This window comes from Triticum dicoccoides, chromosome 2B (assembly GCF_002162155.2).
Source record: "Triticum dicoccoides isolate Atlit2015 ecotype Zavitan chromosome 2B, WEW_v2.0, whole genome shotgun sequence".
Classification (NCBI taxonomy): Eukaryota; Viridiplantae; Streptophyta; class Magnoliopsida; order Poales; family Poaceae; genus Triticum; species Triticum dicoccoides.
This window is the reverse complement of record NC_041383.1, coordinates 86470596-86485993: the sequence shown is the minus strand read 5'-3', so window position 1 is coordinate 86485993 and position 15398 is coordinate 86470596.

The window sequence follows — 15398 nt, the reverse complement described above, 5'->3', positions numbered from 1 at the left end:
GCTGTGGTTTATGGGCGTTATAATTCGGGTAGGCTCATGACCAGCGCCCTTAGTTTTTTTTTCTTTTTTGACAAATCTGGCACGTCTGGCCCTTTTCACATTGAAAGTTTGCTCGGTGGACAATGAGATAAATATTTGAATTGTTTTTTTTGTGGAAAAAAATATTTGAATTGTTAATAGTCTTCACTTGCATGAAAATCTATTTCGTCTCGACTGATTTCTGCGGACTTGTGTGTTTCTTTAGCACTAGCATATATGCCGGCTTGTGAATAATTACTTCTTTTTATGAAGTATGTGATGCACCAACCGTTGTTCAAGACGGTGTGTATACAATTGGAGCATGTGGCTACCGAGGTTTTTCTCAGTATGCATGGCAGCATAACCCACAGATTGATCCACCACCTCCTTCGACATAGGCACAGTGTCGGTCTATAGGACTTTATTGTTGCCGATTTGTCAGTTTCTATTTCATGAATTTTCGTTTTTCTTTTGGACTTGGCTGTGTGCATCTTAATTATGTTGAGGCCGGGTGTTACTCATAATATTTTGTATCCGCTTGATGCCACATTTTGAAATAATAAAAGCGCCATTTATCAAAAAAAATCCTGCTAGTATATTCTAAAATGTGTGAGTGTAAGCAATATCTTGTGAGAGGTTTAGAGAGCACACACATGTCAAGAACTACATGTATTTAAAGAAAGAACTTTAGGGGAAGGTGCCAACAACTGGTTTTTCCGTTGTCATTTTCTCATCCCATATTAGTTGAATTAGTTACTTGCTAGTCTTTTAGCATGACTTGGAGGAGCTTGCCCCACGAGCGGGGACCGGCGCGGGCGACTGGGTGCTCGTCAAATGGCTGCACCTAGGAGGGCGACGCGATACACACGTCGAAGCGTGACGCGGTGCATTGTTTTCTCCTTTTCTTTTCTTCGTGATTTGTTCACTGTTTACTGTAACTAGAACTATCAACCCAGTTCGTGATGTTTTCTTTTTAGTTCTGTTGCCTTGAGTGACTTATATGTTGTGATTCGAACTATCAACCGAATGAGAGATGCTAGACTTACAGACGTATTCTCACAGGATTTCTGTTGCGGACTCATGGAAGAGTTGTGGTTGGAGAAGATTAGGGAGGAGAGGTCCCACCAGCGAGAAACAAGGGGGTTGGTTAGCGAGAGAGCAGTCCGTACTAGAAATCCATAAGTGTTGCATTTTTGCAACCGAATTCGCCATGTGTGGAACTATAACTGTAGGTGCTTTCAACTAATTAATATTACGATGCTTTAACCATTTGACTTGCTGGAAAGAACTTACTGGAGTACGTGACAAGTAGGGGACTTGTAAAGTCATGTTGAGTACAATAAACAACAAAAATACATTATGGCAATGTCCTGGGAATGCTAGATATATTACAAAAAAAATAGTGCAATTATTGTACATAGGCATTATGAGGCAAAGCGCACGAGGTGCTTCACGAATATATGTATGTCAAGCAAAGCAGGAAATGTTGAACACTGGTGCGTGCAGAGGGAGGCATATATAATCGGTCCTCTTATGGTCGCCTTGTGGTAGGTACGTCATATGGATGTCACTATTTCCCTCGTAAACCTGCTCTACCATCGAAACGTTTCTTCGGCCTTAGCTGAAGAAGAAAAAGAATATGTTACGAGGTAGGACGTTATTGGCAACAAAAACTCATACTACTAGCTAATACGTATGAAGAGAGAGAAATACATACGTCATTGGTGTGGCCGCACTTCTTCTTGCGGCAGTTGGTAGCCCCCGGAGAAAGGCGTCCATAGCACCTGTATATGAATCAATGGGATGCGGCCGGAGAAAACTTAATTAGGACGGAGAGATGAAAAAAATCAAGCACCTATAGGCGTGTCTGTGTAGTAGTATGTATGTATATATGTACGTACATACTACACGGAAGATGTATGTAGCGGAAGATGAGAAAAATCAAGCACCTACATGTGTAGTATGTATGTATATATGTCTGGTGACTACACATGTATGTATATATGTACATACATACTACTCAACTACACATGTATGTAGCGGAGCGCAAGCGCCAGGAGGGTGGGGTTGATATAGGGGTAGCAGCTTCGTTGCCGGAAGCCGCCGCGGAGGCCGAGCACGTGGTGCAGTGTCGACTCCTTGCCGATGTCGTAGTCGGCAAGCGTCCGGCCGTCCTCCTCGTCATCTAGCTGCTTCCCGACGAAGATGAGCGACGGCAGCTGGTGCGGGTCTTGGGAGGCGGTGCCGGCGATCCCTTGTTTGTCCTCACTACCGGACTCGCGGGCTATGCCTACGGCCCAGGGCCGTCGGCATAGGTCCAATGCTGTCGGCATAGATCTATGCCTACGGCTGCCGTCAGCATAGTCCCGTCGACGTAGATCACGTCAGCGTAGATGTGTCAGACTGTCGGCGTAGTATAGCTGTCGGCATAGGTGTGTATGCCGACGGCCGAGGGGCAGCCGTCGGCATAGTTTAGCCGTCGGCGTTGTTTTCCGTCTGACAGCAACGGACGGCGCCGTCAACAACGCTGCGATTCAGGGGACGACACCTGACATATGTATGCCGAAGGCTTGGCCGTCGGCATAGATGTAGGCATACATATGCCACGTGTCATCCCCTGGCTTGTCCTGGCGGCAGCGCTATGCCTACGGCAAAGCCCATCTATGCCGACGGCTTTGCCGTACGCATATCTCTGCCACATGGCGCCTCCTGGTGACTCCTGAGCATAGATATGCCGACGGCTTTGCCGTAGGCATAGTTTTTTTTTTCTTGTTTTCTCTTTTTCAATTCATTTGACAGCATTTCAAAGCAGACTAATATGAAATTATGCAGAAATATGACAGTTCATCATCTAAACATACTCAAGTTCATCATCATCATTTAAACATAGTCAAGTTCATCATCTAAAGATCATCACCGACGAAAGTTCACGAACATAAAAGTAGTGCAAGACATGGAACATCATAAAAGTTGGATCATGAAAGGCATGGCACGACGGCCGCATGCACGAAATCATCATCGACATCAAGCAAGACCACCTCCGCCAAAACCACCACCACCACCGAGTCCACCTCCGCCAAGTCCACCTCCGCCAAAACCACCACCACCACCGAGTCCACCTCCGCCAAAACCACCACCACCAAGTCCACCTCCGCCAAAACCACCACCGCCAAGACCACCTCCGCCAAAACCGCCACCGCGACCACCATCACTCTGCCAGATCGGAGTGACTGGGGTCAACGGAGCAGGAGTCGAGCCACCAGTCCCCTACATGTTTGAGAGAAGATTCTAACGGTAAATATGACATGATAGTGTTGAATGAACGAGAACTAGTTTGTCAGTAGTTAGGCAAATGTACTAATATCACCGCATAGTGCCAGCCATTCCTCGAACGTGGGAATGTGTGGGGCGTCTCCCGCAGGTGGTGGGGGGGTCCAACTTGTGGTGGCTCCGTGTGGTTAGTCCAAGACGCCAACATAGCCTGGATGTTAGTTAAACAAGCAAATTAGAAAGTCATAAGGAATGAAAAGTGCAAATTTGAGCTTGGTTTTAAGAGGGCAAAACTAACCGCCATCACTTGATGGCTATAATCATCATTTGCCTTCACTCGTTGCAAGTACTCCCGCACCTCAATATGCCTATGCTCGAGAAAGGCCTGATATGCCTACAAAATTGAGGTTGTTTCTAAGTGGGCAGTGCTGAAAATAAACTAAGAAAGATAGAGACAAAGAAGATAAGGGGAAGTACTTACAGCACGCTGGTGGACTAAGGGAGGCTGCGAACGCCCCGTACTCTCTAATGGGCTCGGGTTGGTAGCTCGAAGCCATGTGCACGAGATCGACGGAGTGATCAAGCCATCGAAACACGGATACCGGCCATGGGACTTACCCTGGATGGCCACCACCGCCGTGTCGTCGATCTGAGACTGGGCGACCTCAGGAACGGGAACATCCGGATTCAACTTCTGATAGTTCTGAGTGTAAGACTCCAGGTGCTGCTCGGTGTTGCCGTAGTACTGGATCTCCCCCTCCTTGCGATCACTCCGCTCGCGGGCCAGCTTCCACGACTCCATGTCTGAGAGCGGCCTCTGCAACTTGTCCTCCTGCAACGTCAAACAAGAGTTAGCCATACATAAGAACATGACGGTAAAGAAGAACAAAAATGCATCATGCATATAGATATACCTTCATGGCCTTGAAGCCCCAGTGGTTCAGGTTTCCTTGACCGTGTGTCCTGTCTTTTCCACGGTTAGCCTAGGCCTTGATGCTCTTGGCAGCAAACTCTGCATCGTCACCGACCCACCTATCCACCAAACTCGCCCATCCATCATGCCTTCCATAGCACCAACGAGGAACAACCTATGCAAATTTTGGAAGCATGACATGTGAGCACAAAACATATAGTTGACTGTTGGAAACAATGAAAAGTCAGTAATAGTTACCATAATGAACTGCTCCCTGCTCATGGTAAGTTTTTGCTTCTGTGCTTGAGTTTTGGTCATCTTTTGTTGCAGGTAGATGTGGTAGTACTGCGAGACGGCAACCCAACACACCTCGTACTGCAATTGACGAGCTTTCTTCTTTGCAGCCGCAAGTAAGACCACGTCGGCTCTGGCCTTGTGCTCATCAAGAACTGTATAGAGTTGCTGCAATCATGCATAAACCAGAAGCAAACAAGGCATGAGTTGAGTGACTCAATGATAAACTATGAACGAAACTGAAGACAAGTGATTCAGAAGAGAACTTACCCAAAATTTGGTGATCACGGCCTTAGCGGCCGTCCCATACTCCGTGTTGCTGCAAGCCTCGTAGTGGGCCCAGCTTGTGGCCAAAACACGCAGCTGCGGGTCCCTGTCTAGCCGCGGGCAGAATAGGCCAGGCCAAAACTTCTTCAACAGGACGGTGATAAGGTCGTTCGGTTTACGGCCCTTTCCGCGAAGGATCCAGTTACTGCAAAAGAATCAAAGGATTTCCATGTGTACAATAAGAAAATGTTGTCATGTGTTGAAAATATGATTGAGATGCACTTACTCTGTCCCCGCAGGTTCAATGAGCCACTTGTGCGCCTCGATAGAAGGTGGTGTAGGTACTCCGGCAGTACCACGTAGCCACCCCTGCGGAGCACCCGGTGGCAAGTCACCCCACAACTCGGGGTCAACCTCCCCTCCACCCTCCTCGCCCTCCTCCTCACCCTCCTCCTCGGCCTCCTCCTCCTTGGCCTCCTCCTCCTCACCCTCCTCCTCCTCACCCTCCTCCTCCTTGCCATCAGGAACATACTCCTCCTCCTCAGACTCAGAAGCTGCCTCAGCATAGGAGGGCATCAAAGAAGACCCTCCTATTTCAGACACGGCCCGGAGTTTTTTGGCCCGGTTGCCTTTCCCCCTACCTCCTCGTCCTCTAGGGGCTCTCCCCCCACCCCCTCCTCCTCTAGGGTCTCCTCCCCCGACCCCTCCACCTCCCTGTGAGGTTCCGTCCTCGCATAGTCACCAGGGAACCTTGTGGGCTCGTCCACTCCGAGTAACAGTTGCAGGTACAGGTTATGCGATGATCTTGACGCGAGAGCGATGTTACTTGTTCTTCTTCTGCTTCTTCTTCGATCAGGGTATAGGTTCCAGGTCGGCAGCCTGGGCTAGCAGGGTGGATGTCGTTTGAGTTTCTGTTTGTGTTTCATCTGTAGTCGGATGTTGATCTTATGTATGATGATGTTGTATTCGTGTGGCATTGTATGCCTCTTGTAAGTATCCCCATCTATTATGTAATGTTAATGTAATGATATCCACCTTGCAAAAGCGTTTCAATATGCGGTTCTATCCTTGGTGGGACCTTCGAGTCTCTTTAGGATAGTATCACATATCGGGCGTGACAAGTTGGTCCTCCTTTGAGTTTACTGAGGAAACTGGTGCCGCTGGACTTGCCCATGATTAGCAAACCTGCATTGAGAAGAGAATAAACAATTAGTAAGGATATAAAAAAACAAGCATATAGGAAAGACATTAATAATAGAAGAGCACATTAAACATACTATTGTAATGATCATTAAAAGAACTTACATTTTCTAGAACCCATATGAATCATCACTATTGTAATCTATTTGTCGACCGGTCTCATCATCACTATCCCGCATATCTTCTTCGTTGTCTGACGGAGGTGGAGGCTCTTCCTCATCGTCAGTGTCAGCATCTTCATTTAACTTTTCAAGCATAATTATGTCTCTTTGATTCACAACTGCCTCACCATCAATCCATGCGCCGTCGTTGTTTAGGTCCAGGTCAACATAACCCAAGTCATCATCCTCCTTGTTTCGGACCACGTCATCTTGTTCCTCTTGAAAGAACACTCCCTCATATGTCATGGGGTTTATGTTGTAGTAATCATCATCGTTCGGGTCCGGTAGCTTACCATGTGGCGACACCTTGAACACAACTTCCCAACCCTTTAGGTACTCTTTCCGGCATGGGTAAGGCAGATAATATACTTGTGTGGCCTGGGTAGTGGTGATAAAGAGATCAGCTCCGGCATAGATGGTTGATGGTTTAACTTCAACTAAACCAACAGAAGGCGTATGTCTCAGACCCTTTTTGGGGTCGAACCATCGGCATTTGAACACAGTGAGACTTAGGTGTTTACGGCCACGTTTGAATGTAAGCTCGTATATTTTTCCTACCCTTCCGTAGTAATCTACTTTATTATCTCCTTCGGTGAAGACTCCGGTATTTATGGTTTTGGGATCAGGCCGACTGTTCTGGTGCTCCTCTGTATGGAAGCGATACCCATTCACATCATACTTTTGGCATGTCATGACAGTAGGGTGAAAACCCATGGAAACCCATCTCAATTCTTCATCCATTGATTCGTTCGGATCATTTCCCTACAAGTTTAATTGAAATTATAGGGTGCATGAGTTTAATTGGAAGTGTGAAATGGGTAATAGGGAAGTGTGAAAATTTACTTTCTCCATGAACCACGCAACAAAATTTTTCCTTCCATCAGCACCCTTTCGGAGAAGAGCAAGTGCCTCCGCTTTAGTAGGAGGCAGCATTCCCGTCCACTCTTCCTCAACGAATCGACTACGATAAGAAAAGCGGTATAAGAACTAGGCAAAGTGAACATAACGAATTGACTAAAAGAATGGTGCAAAGGTATTACCTCATCCACTCATCCTCAACTTCCTTGATGTTGTGCAAGATATAGAACATGACATCCTCCCACTCATCTCGTGGCATGACATAAGATGTCGAGCATCCAGCCCTGCCACCTTGCCCGATGAATAGAGGCAACTTGGGTTTATACTTGGGTTCTTCTGTATTGTATCGAGACACCTTATTGTGCAACGTGGGAACATGGTCCGGATAGTAGGCTGTCCTGAGGTCTACCACCTCCTCTAGGATAACTGCCTCAGCTATGGAAGCTTCAATCTTAGCTTTGTTTCCACATTTCTGTCTCAGATGCTAGTTCTGTCTCTCAGGGCTGTACTACCAATGATTCTGCACAGGGGCCCCCAACAATACCTCATTCGCGAGGTGCAAAATGAGTTGTGTCATCGGAGTAAAGAAGCCTGGCGGGAAGATCTTCTCTAGCTTGCATATCAACTCCGGCGCCTTCTTATGCATTTCTTTTATCTTCTCAGGACATACTTCTTTAGCACAAAGCGTGCGGAAGAAATGGCTTAACTCCGCAAGCACACGCCAGACACGCTCGGGAACATAGCCCCGAACCATCACTGGCATAATCCGCTCAATCCATACATGATAGTCATGACTCTTGAGCCCGGTCACTCTGCCCATTGAAAGATTGACCCCCTTACTTATATTCGACGCATAACCATCAGTGAACTTCACGACGTGTTTCAGCCACTTGAATGCCTCCATCTTATGATCCTTTTTAAGTACGAAGTCAGCATCTGGCTTGAACCAAGATTTTCGACTGCCTGTGGGAGGCTGCATGTGAAGAGGTGGTCTATCACAAATATTCTGTTGATCGACTCTAGCATTAACATTATCCTTTGTCTTATCAGGAATGTTGAGGATCGTGTGAAAAAGGGACTCTGCGACATTCTTTTCATTGTGCATCATGTCGATGTTGTATGGAAGTTTGAGGTCCTTAAAATAGGGAAGCTACGTGAAGGGGGTAACGTGAGTCCAGTTGTGCGTCTCACCATATCCTTCAAAACATTTTCCCTTTACCTTTTCCTTTGCCCTCGTCTTCTCCTGTGGCTTTGCCTTTGCCTTTGCCTTTGCCTTTGCCTTTCCCTTCACCGACAGGCTTAAGAGCTTTCAGCTGAGCAAGCACATCCGCACCAGAAAACGTTGGAATCTCGTTTACTTCATGGACAACTTTGCCTTTTGTGAAGTTCTTCTTGTCTTCCCTATTAGGATGGTCTGGAGGGAGAAACTGTCGATGCAGGTCAAAGGCAACATACTTGCCACCCTTCTTCAGCCAAATGAAAATCAAGGCCTGCATGCACACTGGGCAAGGCATCTTTCCACTTGTACACCATCCACAGAACAGGGCATAGCCGGGAAAGTCATGCATGCAATACTGTAGCCAAGCTTTCATCAAGAAATTTTCTGCAGATGTCGGTCATATGTCAACCTCGGGAAGTACCAAGAATGGTGCAAATCATCCACCAACGGCTGCATAAACACACTCAAATTCTTCCCCGAATATTCAGGCCCTGGAATTATAAGCGACAGGAACATGGTCTTGCGTTGCATTATGGCGTCGGGAGGGAGATTGAGCGGAATAACAAATACGGGCCAACAGCTGTATGGATTAGACGACATACCATATGGATTGAACCCATCACCTGTTATAGCAATTCTGACATTCCCAGCCTCGGCTGCTTCCTCCGGGTACTCTATATCGAATGACTTCCACTACAGGAATCAGCTACTTTGCGATCTGCCACGGCGGACGGCAAAGGCATGGATAGCGGACGGCAAAGGTCTTTGCCGTCCGCGGCAGACGGCAAAAGTGGACGGCAAAGTACGGGACGGCTAAGAGCTACGTTGTCGACTGCTTCGGGCGGCTAACGGCAAAGGGGCCTTTGCCATCAGCAGCGGATGGCAAAGAATGTTGATGGCAATAAATGCGCTATTACTCCGTTAGGTGGTTAACAAAAGGCCTTTGCCGTCTGCCGCTGACGGCAAACTTCGGAAGGCCTTTGCCGTCCGCCGAGTGATGTCAGCTGACGTCACTACACGGTAGGCCTTTGTCGTCCGCCGCTGTAGGCAAAGTTTTTTTTCTCTTTGCTGTCAGCCACTATAGGCAAACTGACCAAATTGGTTAGCCTCCCAGGAAGAACAGTTGCCTGCCACGTGTCCTCTTTGCTGTCCGCTGCTGATGGCAAAGAGCCCGTTGCCGTCGGTGGCAGACGGCAAAGAGCCTGCATATTGTCTCTTTTCTGTTTTTTTTAATCCAACAATTTTCACAACAAGTATATATGACATATATAGATATATTTCACAGGGCTATTTAACAACACATAAGTTTCATCGTACATACATATATAGTTCCATCCATTCATACATAGCAAGTTGCACATACACATAAGTTGCAACCATTAGGAAGTTGCACATACATATTACAATGCAAAGTTTCATCAAGATAGCAAGTTCCATCGTAGCAAGCTAGAAGAATACTAGAAGAGAATGAAATAAAAAACAAGCACTCCATCATAGCAAGCTAGCTTCCGAGAAGTGAATGAAATCTGCAAAATGGCAAATAAGAAAGTTAGGAAAAGGTTACTAGAAGAAGAAGACTAGAAGAAGAAGCACGCCATCGTTTGTGAGGTAACTTAGGTGAAATGGATCGTTTATGAGCTAACTTAGGTAAAATGCATCATTTTAGAGCTAACGTAGGTAAAATGGATCGTTTATGAGTTAACTAAGCTAATTATGCCGTTTTTTACATAATTAAGGTAAGTACATGTCATTATTGAGAAAACCTAGTTAACTAAGCATATTATAACTAACTTAGGTCATTTTGGAGGAAACAAAGCTAAGTATATATCGTTTTAGAGCTAACTTAGGTAAAATGGCTGGTTTTGGAGGTCAGTAAGCTTATTAAGTCATTTGGCAGGAAAAGAAGCTAACTCTAGGTCATTAAGGTAAGCATATTGGATGAAATAAAGCTAAGTCTAGGTCTTTATGCATTTGTTGAGCAAAAAACTAGAGAAACTTACCTTGATCATGGAGGTGTGGGAGCGGGCTGGCTCATGCCAGTAGCTGGAGAAGGATCGTGTGATGCTTGTGTGGAGTTACGGCACCAAAGATCATTTCCAATGTTTCGTTAGCATGATGACACTCAAATGTTAATACTAGCAAGTAACGTCCATTCAAATTAAACTCATCGTGGTCTCAGGAGCAATCTCTGGATCAATGGCTATGGAGCCACGGGACCTCCCGCCACTAGATATCATCACCTGCTCTGGATTGTAGGGAATCTGGCTCGGGTTAAACTCCTCCCCTTTCCTCGCCTTCCCCTTGACTTGCTTGTAAGAGTCAGTGTGGGCCATGGCATACAGGTCGTACCCCTCTGGCACCTTATCCGTCTTATTGTAGCATGCCTGAAACAGAGAAACAAAGTAAATTAGTAATTAAAGGGCTCAAGCTAGCATGATGAATGAATTGCATTAATCATGAAGCAAACCACATACCCAATTCCGCCCGAACTGATATAAGCTGGAGCTACCTTGATGGTGTGGCACACCTTCAATTTGGGCACGTTTGTCCTTGGCCTCAGTCGGCTCCCCTTCCATCTTTCAACACCTGCCATGACAAAGAGTAAACGAAATTAGTACAACATAAAAAAAATACCGACATGAATAATAATATGTATATCACTTAAGTGTATCATCATCAAGTACAACATAAAAAAATTGAATACCTGACACTACTAATAATCTAGATCAGTATCATCAATAAATGCATAATCATCATCATCACTATAATCAATGACGGGCTCATTGGGTTCAGTGGCATCAACATGTGGAAGGCCACCTTTACGTAATCGGTCAAGCATTGAGAGGTCGTCCGCAGCAGTAACCTCTTCTTGTTCCGGCTCTTCTTGTTCCTCCTCTGGGGTTATGTGGGATTCACTCTCGCTGTCTACTTCAATGTTTTGGGGTGAAGTATACCGGTTCTTGAAATGCTTTTTGGAAAGACGTGTCTCTTGGAAGAATTCTCCTTCATATGTGTCTGGGTTATAGTCTTCATAATCCTCTTCCTTTGGGGGAGATAGTCTAGCATGTGGCGGCACTTCATAAACGACATCCCAACCTTTCAGATTTGGATTAGTTTGGTAGGCCCAGGGTAGATAGAATACTTGGGTCGCCTGTTGAGCCGTAATATAGACATCAGGAACATCTAAATGGGTGCTTTGGTTGATTTCAACTAGCCCTATATGTTCATGAGTCCTTCTAGTCTCCTTCGGCTGAAACCAATAACATTTGAAGACTACGACATTCGGTGGGTTTTCACCATAGAATAGAAGTTCATAAATTGGTTCAACTCTCCCATAATACTTGGTACCTCCTTCGCCGATAGCAGATACACAACAATTTGTAGACTTTCGGTCGGCCATAGATAGCTCTTTGCCATAGGTACGAAAACGATAACCGTTGATGTCGTATTTGTAAAATGAACGGACCTTATAGTCAAAACCTTTAGCGACTTGTCTCAATTCGGCATCCATAGACTCTGAATTAGCCTACAAGTTTAATATGAAAGGATTGTTGAGTTACGCACAAATTAGCGAATGAAATGAAATTGTCTAATAGAATTTACCGTTTGTTTGAACCAAGAGATGAAACCGGGATAGCCGCCTCCTTGCTTTGCGAGAAGCTCATACTCTTCGACGGAATCCTTTTGGATCACCGCTCCATATGAGAATAGGGCGACGTATCGACTGTATGAAATATCCAGGAATAAGAGCAGTTCAAACGGAAATAGAAGTTGCTAAACAATGTACCGAGAGCTTACTCGATGTACGGCCGCACTTCTATCAGGTTGTTGAAGATATACAATGAAATGGTACGCCATTCTTCGTTATCCAAAGATACTGGATTTGAAACACTGGCTGGTGCGAGATTCCCTTTGAATAGGCTGAGGTTGGATCCACCCTTTTTAGGCTCGTCAGCATTGTACCGAGGCTTCGAATTATGCAAATGACGATTTTTGGTTTTGTAGTGTGCTGTCACGAAGTTTGGCGCCTCCTTAGTGATGAATGCCTCAGCCATAGACGCTTCAATTCTACGTTTATTTTTACATTTTTCTCGAAGCGTCTTCTGCATCCTCTCAGTTGGGTAGCACCAACGATTTTGCACGGGCCCCCCCAATCTTGCCTCGGTCGGGAGATGCAAAATCAAATGCTGCATTGGATTAAAGAAGCCCGGTGGAAAGATCTTCTCTAACTTGCAGATCAACTCTGGTGCCAACTCTTCCATTTCTTCTAGCACGCAAGGCGATGGTTCTTTCGCACAAAGAACACGGAAGAAATAGCTGAGTTCTGCCAGTACTAGCCATTCATCCTCAGGGATTAAGCCACGCAACATCACCGGCATTACCCACTCAATCCATATGTGCCAATCATGACTCTTGAGACCAAATATCTTCAATTTATCAAGACTCGCTCCCCTCTTTAGATTTGCTGCATACCCATCGGGGAACATCAACTGCATTTTCACCCACAAGATAATTTCCCTCATAGCTGGCCTTCCATGATTGAACCATGCCTTTGGCTTCGTCCAGTTCTGCTTTCCTTTCGGTTCTTTCATGTTTTGTAACGGCCTATCACATAGCGCCTCCAGATCGACTCTAGCCTTAGTATTATCCTTTGACTTCCCATCTATGCCGAAAATGTACCAAAAAGTGCCTCAGCGATATTCTTCTCAGTGTGCATCACGTTGATGTTGTGTGGGCAAAGGAGGTCTTTGAAGTAAGGCAGATCCCATAAGCATGTTTTGTGAGTCCAGGTGTGCTCAGAATTATACCCCTTGAAGTACCCTGGACGCTCTGGATCTGGCTCGAGAGCGTTTAACTGATCCAGGGTCTGTTGGCCTGTCAACGCAGGTGGTGCAGAGTTTTTTACAACTCTGCCTCTGATGAAGTTCTTCTTGTCTTTCCTGAACTTATGGCGAGGATCCAGGAACTGTCTATGCATGTCGAAGCAAGAAAACTTGCAACCGGCCTGAAGCCAACGAAACTCAAGAGCTCCCTTACATGTGGGGCACGGGAACCTCCCATGCACACACCAGCCAATGAATAGCGCATACGCCGGCAAGTCATGCGTCGAGTACATGTACCAGACACGCATTATGAAGTTTCGTTTGCTATAGGCGTCGTATGTCTTGAACCCATTATCCCAGGCTTCTTGCAATTCGTCCTTAAGCGGCTGCATGTACACATTCATATTTTTCCCCGGATAGTTGGGCCCTGGGATTATCAACGTCAGGAAAATGTTCTTTCTTTGCATAATCTGTCCGGGGGGAGATTGAGTGGAAAGACAAATACGGGCCAACAACTGTATTGGGCTGCCGTCATACCAAACACACTGAACCCATCGGTGCTGATGCTGACTCGAGGATGCCTTGGATCTGCCGCTTTGTCAGCATGTAATTCATCAAACTTTTTCCACACAACACCATCCGATGTGTGTACCATCATCAGATTCCCATCTGCATCTAGTTTGGTTCTTTTGCCTGTTTTGTGCCATGTCATCTGTCTGGCCGTCTCTTCAACCATGAAAAGACGTTGAAGTCTTGGTACGATTGGCATATACCGAAGAACACTAACAGGGATTTTGATCTATGTCTTCTCACCCATACCGTTATCTACCACAATATACCTGAAAGACTTGCAGATGGGACAATAGTTCAAGTCCGCATAGTCAAGCCTAAATAAGGCACATCCTTTCTCACAGGCATGTATCTTCTCATAGGGCATCTTCAGTGCACGGAGGATTTTGTCCGACTGGTACAGGTTTGCAGGCATTACATGGCCTTTGGGTAGAAAGCGTCCAAATATTGTCATAATTGCGTCATAGCATTCTCTGCCCAAGTTGAACTGAGCCTTCAAAGCCATTACTTGTGAGATGGCATCCAACTAACAAAGCTCAGTGTGCTCGTGGAGCGGACGTTTTGATGACTCCAACATTTCATTGAAGGCCTTTGCAGATTCCTCCATCTCCTCGTCCGAATCCCGAGCATCAACATAGTCTTGCACCATGTTTTCCATCCCGGTACCATGCTCGCCGGTGCGACGATGATCCACCTCAGCTCGGTCACGTTGGGCAGACTCACCATGAAATGTCCACACCGTATAATCGGGCGTAAAACCATTCTTCTATAGGTGTTTACCCATTTCAGCCTCTGTCCTCTTTTCCCAATTGCCGCATCGGAAATAGGGGCACCAAGTTTTCCTCTGGCCATTTGCAAATGCGGCTTGCACAAACCCCTTGGTTTTTGTGAACCATTCAGCGCTCCATTTGTTCTGACCAGTGTGACCGGTATACATCCACGCACGATCACTCATCTTGACTTTCAGAGCTACTGGACACACAACAATTATATATATAATTCACCATGTATATATTCATCAGTTGATCTACTTTGTCAATTTTATTACGTCCATGCAACCTACACTCTAATAGGTAATGATAGGTCCTAATCCCACCCGAGTATGTGTAGATTGGGTTCATTTTCCCATGCTATGCTCCGGATCCGACGCAAAATTTTGGCAGCACCTCCCCGCTGTTCTCCTGATACACGTCTCTGCAATAAACAGAGAGGATGTGTACCCGGAGAACAACAGGGGAGGCACTGACGAAATTTATGCGTCGGATCCGGAGCAAAGCATATGGGAAAATGAACCCAATCTACACATACTCGGGCTGTCCATGGATAGCGTTGGACAATTCGAAAGAATCAAGGTTATAAATATGCAAATGCATGCATATTTATAACTATGACACTTTCGAACGGGAGACACATATTGGTTACGCATAATGATGATTCAAGACACATATATAGCTAGCTATCAAGTTTCATCGGCACGAACACCCGAACAGAGAAAAAAATTAATGGGGGAGGAGGACATGTCATTTGTGCTCACCCACGAACGAAGGGGCAGAGCTCGTCAAACGCACGGCGAGGTCATCAAACACCAAACCTCGCAGCGGTGAAACAACTGCACATTTAAATCAACCCGATCAACACAATTATATATGATGTTTTTCATAACAAAATCGAAAAATATAGGACCTAACTAATAATTCACAAATATAAGACCCTGTCGGCCTCGGGGGGTCGGGTGTCGGGGTGTCTGGGTGTCGTGTCGTTGTCGGGGTGTGGTGTCCGGGTCGGGGTGTCGGGGTCAGGGGTCA